The sequence below is a fragment of the Phaseolus vulgaris genome, chromosome 8 (assembly GCF_000499845.2).
Source record: "Phaseolus vulgaris cultivar G19833 chromosome 8, P. vulgaris v2.0, whole genome shotgun sequence".
NCBI lineage: Eukaryota > Viridiplantae > Streptophyta > Magnoliopsida > Fabales > Fabaceae > Phaseolus > Phaseolus vulgaris.
The window spans coordinates 50,890,574-50,896,950 of record NC_023752.2 but is presented as its reverse complement, the minus strand read 5'-3'; positions in this window follow the sequence as shown (position 1 = coordinate 50,896,950).

Sequence of the window (6,377 nt, the reverse complement as noted above, 5' to 3'; positions counted from 1 at the left end):
CTACCACCTCACATTCTCCTTTTGAGGTGGTCTATGGGTTTAATCCCCTAACACCTCTTGATCTTCTTCCTATTCCCCTTCTTGGAGATGTCTTGTGCAAAGATGGTGATGAAAAGGCTTCTTTTGTGAAAACTTTGCATAAAGACATCAAGAAGAGAATTGAGAAGAAGGTTGGCAAGTATGCTGAACTTGCCAATAAAAGGAGAAAAGCATTGTTGTTTGATGAGGGCGATTGGGTTTGGCTTCACTTGAGGAAGGATCGTTTTCCTACTCAAAGGAAGTCCAAACTAATGCCTCGAGGGGATGGACCTTTCCAAGTCCTCAAGAGGATTAATGACAATGCTTATGAGTTAGATATGCCTGATACATTCTTAGGTAGTCATACTTTTAATGTCAGCGATCTAACTCCTTTTTCTGTAGGTCTCCAGAATTCGTGGTCGAATTCTCTCCAACTCGGGGAGTATGATGGAGATCAAGCTCAAGAGGACATGGAGGCCAATCAACAAGATCAAGAAGAGGTAGAGGCACAAATGGAGGACGCCCATGAAGGTCAAAGCCCACCTCAAAGGATTACAAGATGCATGTTCAAAGCTTTAGGAGCTAGGGGACATTTATTTTCTCTTTTTGTAATTTCTTTAGTTGAAGGTGCTTAGAGGGAAACATTAGAAACCTCTTTTGTTATAGCATCTTTTAGTCTTTAGTTAGGAGTCTTAAGGGGGGTGTGTTAGTAGATAGGTGTAGGAGTAGAAAAGGAGGTGCCAAAGTGAAGGAAGAGGTCACACCTTCCTCATGCTTTGTTTTAGGCGCAAATTCTAGAAGCTTTTTGGGAGGGAGTTTTTGAATTTGTGTAGCTTATATTTCAGCACCTTAGGCTATAAATAGAGGTGCTCTCTTTGTATTTTTCAGATTTGAATTTATCTAAAGAAACTATACTCAAAATTGGAGTGAGCATTGGAGAGCTTTTGAGTCTTCTTCTCTAGTCTTATCTTGAAGGATCATGGTTTCCTCAAGTGGCGGCTTGCACACTCATCTAGGAGCATCAATACTTCTAGTGGCGTGATCATCCAACCTTTCTTCCATCTTCATGAGCATTCTCTTCTCCTTCCTTTCTTCTCTTGTTAATTTCCTTGGCTTAGCTTGTTTCCTAGTTGTTTTGGTTCGGCAATTTCAGCTTGTTAATGTGTAGCTATGGTTCATTTGTGTTCTTGGCTGTTCTTCATCTTTTCTTCTTTAATTCCAGCATTTTGATTCGGTACCTTGCTGTTTTATTTTGTTAATTAGTGTTTTTGCCTTTCCTCCATCTCTTTTGGTTCAATTTGACAATATGTGGAACATCCAAATGAGTTTGGGATTTGGTACTAGTTTTTGGTGAGTTCTTGTTTTAGAACATTGATCCAACTCTAAGAAAAGTGCCTAAATAATGTCCAGCTCAAGGTGATTCCTAAGAATGTAAAGAATCATTCTCTATATGGCTAGTGGAATCACATCACCCAGTCTCGAGCTGCAACTTGTTCAGCGAGAAGACTAAAGAGGTTTAAATCCGGCGGCCTACGTGGCTTTGCGCGTTGGCGCTCGTACTGTTCACTGACTTGACACTTCACCAACTCCTTCGATCATTCGAAACGTGGACTTATGAACGACCATTATTCATTGCCGTTTGCGCTTCTCGCAACGTTCAAAACTCTTCGAAACTCTTAAACACTTCGCGCCATTTCACTATTTCATTATCTTCTACCTCTCTTCAAACTCTCGAAACACTCTAGCGACGCTTCGATTCCCCCAACCACCATTTTTCTGAATACTCTTATGATCATCTAAAGGTAACTTTTTTTATCACTTCTACTGATATTTGCTGCATTTTAATCGGTTTGCATCATCCATTAACTGTCTGGAGCATACGTTGTGGGATGTTTTCTCTGCTTTGTTTTCTCTTTTCTGCGTTTAGGGTTTCTGAACCTCTTCTCTGCGAGCCCCCCTTGTTCTTCCATCTCCTTCTCTTCTGTCGAGTCTCTCTGCTTACAAACTCTCATATCTTCCCTTTTCGTCTTCTTGCAGCTTCCTCGATGGCTCGCTCAAAAATCACACCAAACCCTCCTCCATCTCCTCGCAACCCTCTGACGAAAACCCGTAGGGCAAACCCTTCCTCCTCCTGCGACCCCCCAAGGGACCCTAACGTCCCTTTGAGCCAGATCGCAAGACCCGCGTCTTCCCGTCCCAGCCAACCACAGCCCAACGCGATGGTGAGGCCTCTCCAGACTACAAACGACTATACCCCTGGGCTTCTTCAGCCCTGCTGAGTGAAACTTCCTCCATCAACACCGACCGCGAAATCCTTCGCCTCCAGAAAGGTGATCAGGATCACCTCTCTTTCAGCAAAGAGCACGACGACAAGGTATCTGTGCGTCCTTGTCCTCCCGGCGAGCCCATTTGTATTGATAATCAGGGGAGCAGCGACGCCCCTTTCTGCTTCATTTACGCCACCATGTTCAAGAAAGTCAAGCTCCGATTCCCCTTCACCCGCTTCGAGAGGGAGCTCCTGACTAAACTCGACATAGCCCCCGCCCAGCTTCATCCCAAAGGCTGGGCGTTCGTCCGGGCCTATCAAATCCTTTGCGTGCACTTGGGACATTCGGCCTCAGTGGACGTGTTCCTCTATCTGTTTGAGGCCAAGAACCCGGGCGATCGCTTATGGGTTAGCCTCAACGGGGTCGCGGGGAGGTCTATTCTTTCCATCTTCCAGCAATCTTACAAGGACTGGAAGGGGAAATTCGTTCACGTTCGCTGCAACGACCAGGACCCCTCCCTCCTCGACGGGTTTCCCTTGTACTGGGTGAACAAGGGAAAGAAAGAGTCGAGCTTCAGGAAGGCCAGGGAACCAGAAAAAATGGGGGAGCTCGACAAGGACTTGTGCGGCTTCTGGAAAAGAGTCGCCTCCTCCAACGTGATTCTGCCTACTTCCTCCATCATCGCCTACGAGTTTCTCGAAGGCCAGCTGGATGTTCACATAGCTTTGTCCTTAAGTCCTTGAGTTCCCTTAGCTTACACTTGCATCGCCCTGTCTTCACTTTGATGTTGTTGTTCTGATTTGCGTGTGGTTTTAACTTTCCCCATGCATTGTCTTATATTGCTTATCTTCTTGTGCGTTGTTAACTGCCGAATTTTTTGTGCTGGTTGGTAACTTTGGGACACTTATACAGATATGATGCTGGGGAAGGATAGGATGGCTGAGCTACGCGCCATAGCCAAGTCCCACAAGCTTGCGGCGGGCTCCCAAACTGTCCCAAACTCTATGGCGGAGATCGTCGCTGCCCAAGGCCAATCTCCGCCAGCCGGTCCACCCGCAGCCGCTGCTCTTCCAGCCCCCCAGCGCAAGAAACTACCACTCAAGAAGGCTAAGAGGAAACCCCAGGGTAGTGTCAGACGAAGAGGCGGACGAAAGCACCAAGGATGGGCTAGTCTGCAAGAGGAAGAGGAGGGTTGTGATCGACCCCCCAGCAACTGCGAGCGCCGCCACAGACTACGTCGAGAACCCCCCCAGCGCCTCCACGCCATTCGAATCCGCTGGGGATGTTCTCGCTTCAAATGCCTCAGTTGCTGAAGCTGTTCCTGAGCAGCTTGCTGATACGCAAGCCTCTTCTCAAGCCGCTGAAGAACTTCCTGCCTCACCACCACGCCTCGAGGCTCCCCCCGCCATCCAACCTTGTGAGGGTGGTGATGAGCACCAACCTCTGCCTCCTCCACCAACCTCAAGCCTTCCAGCTCCTCTCCAGGAAGCCTTGAAGTTTTTCACCGTGCGCCTAAGTGCCATGGTTGACGATTGTCTTCCCCAAATCATGGGCGAAGGGCTAAGGGACTCCTTGGAGAAGTTCGAACTTGATAATCGGATCCATCAGGAGGTGGCGAGCACCGCGAAAGCTGAGGCCGAGAAGATGAAGTGCGACATGATGATGCAATGCCTCGAGTTCTCGCGGGTCGAAAACACTCTCAAAGATGAGCTTCAAAGCGTGCACAAGGACAATAAAGAACTGCGCAAGAAACTTCACGACAAACTTCAGGACGCCATCGAGCTGGAGAACAGAATCGTCCCTCTGAGGGAGAAAATTGCCACGTTGGAGGAGGCAAAGAAAATCGACGCCCAAAGGATGGCCAACCTGGAGAAGAGGTCGATTGAGAGGGAGACTCTTCTGGGTAGAGTCGAACAAGATTGGGATAAGGCAACCAAGGAGTTAAACGAAACGGCCACCGAGCTCGCTCGAATTCGTGAAGAGAACAGTGGATTCAAGAAGAAAGTCGACGAACTTGAACTTGAAGTCACCCGGGTTCGTGAAGAGAACAACGGGTTCAAGACAAAGATCGACGACCTTCAGCTTGAGGCTGCCCAAGTTCTTACTTCCGGCTTTGGAGCATCTTTGGAGTAGTTCGCCTGCAATTTTCCCGATCTTGACCTTTTGGAGCTTTCAGTGTACAATGAAGTGGTGGACGGCAAGATCGTACCCCCAGCTGACTTATCGCCTTGAAACTTCTTGTGTTTTACCCTGGTCTATATGTAATAATTTTCACTCTGTTCAAACTATTCGATATTCATGTGCACACACACACACAGACATATATATATACATATATATATATATATATATATATATATATATATATATATAGTCTTCTAATTTATCTGTCGTGCAATCAATTGGTTTAACTGGATGGTTTTTTCTCAACTCAATGTACTTTGTACCAACCGGTACTTAACTCTCTGCAAACCACCTTAGCTTAAACAAACGGTTAATTCGAAACAATAACGTTTAATACGAAATCACTTACTCGGCAAAAAGGGCTTAGGTCGATCTTAGTATCTGAAACCTCTCTCGCCTGATCTACCAAGGGCCAAAGGCATTTCTACATCGTCGCCCAGAACTTCGCTGATGCGGCCCTCGCCATGCAATTCTCTTTCTATTTCAATCTCAAACCATGGGCTTTTGGCGACGTCATCTTCCTTTTAACTGAGAACGTCCCCTGCGGGACCACCTCCTGATTTCATCTTTGCTCATCTGGGAGGAGAGCTGTCTTTCGGATCTCTCTCTACCTTCCCCGAGTCTTTACCCTGAGATAACTTACATCATTGTTCCCCCATCTGGGGGTAGAGCTGCCTTTCAGATCCTTCTCTACCTCCTTGGGTTTTAGAACAACGATTTAGGTGGTGAGGTGCCCTCTGCGAACCTTCCCCAACCATCCTTTAACCTCCGATTTAACTGGTCTTACTAGGTCAATATTGGTGTCTCACTCAAGGGGGAAAGGGTTCTTTCCCAACCCTTCTTTCCCGCACTTAAGATTATTAACACCCCTGACCTTTCAGTTTCATCTTGCCTGAACTCACTCGAGGGTGAGGAGGACTTTTCCTGATGCCTCAACTTGCCCAGGGGTTACATCTCCTCCTCCCCTGGATGCACTGAGGGCTTTCAACTTGCCTCGATTTGCTCATGCAAAGAGGTCTTGTGATCTGTCCTCACCCGTGCTCGCTCAGGGCGAGGAGGACTTTAATCTTTTCTCGCCTACACTTGCTCAAAGCGAGAAGGTCCTTTAAATCTCTTTCTCGCCTACGCTCGCTCGAGGCGAGGAGGTCTTTTAAATCTCTTTCTCGCCTACGCTCGCTCAAGGCGAGGAGGTCTTTTAAATCTCTTTCTCTCGCCTGGTGGAGGTCAGAAAATTTAATACTTGTGCCTCCGATCGCCGGGAGGTAGTGAGGACTTAAAAAACTTTATTCCCGTGCCTCCGATCGCCATATGGAGATGAGGACTTAAAACTTAAACTTGCGCCTCCGATCGCTGGGTAGCGATGAGGGTTTTAAACTTCATGTTTCGAAAATTTTGTACTGGATGCATGCGGTTTGGATTTACCATTTTTAAAACTACACAAGGGCTATAAAATCTCTCCCCACAAGCTTGAAAGTCAAACAACATGCAAACTTAATAACTAGGAAACTTCGATAAACTTCGAAACCTTCTTTACTGGGTGACCTCATTAAAAACCCTCCTTAGGGAAAAAAGAGTGCCCCCTTCAAAAATTGTTTGTACTGATACATCTTAAATTGTTCGAGTTAATTGCCACTTACAATGCCTTAACTGTAGTAAAACTTGAGATGGGTGGCATTCCAAGTGCGAGGAATCGCTCCTCCCTCCAGCGTCTCCGAGCGGTAGGCGCCGTTCCCGAGTGCTTCAGTTATTCTGAACGGTCCTGTCCACTTGGGTGACAATTTGTTTTCCATCTCGTACTGGTGGGCCTTCCTCATCACCAGGTCGCCATCTTTGAATTGCCTCGGCTTTATCTTGGAGTTGTACTTACGCTCAACTCTTCTCTTTACTGCCTCGGCCTTCACTCGCGCT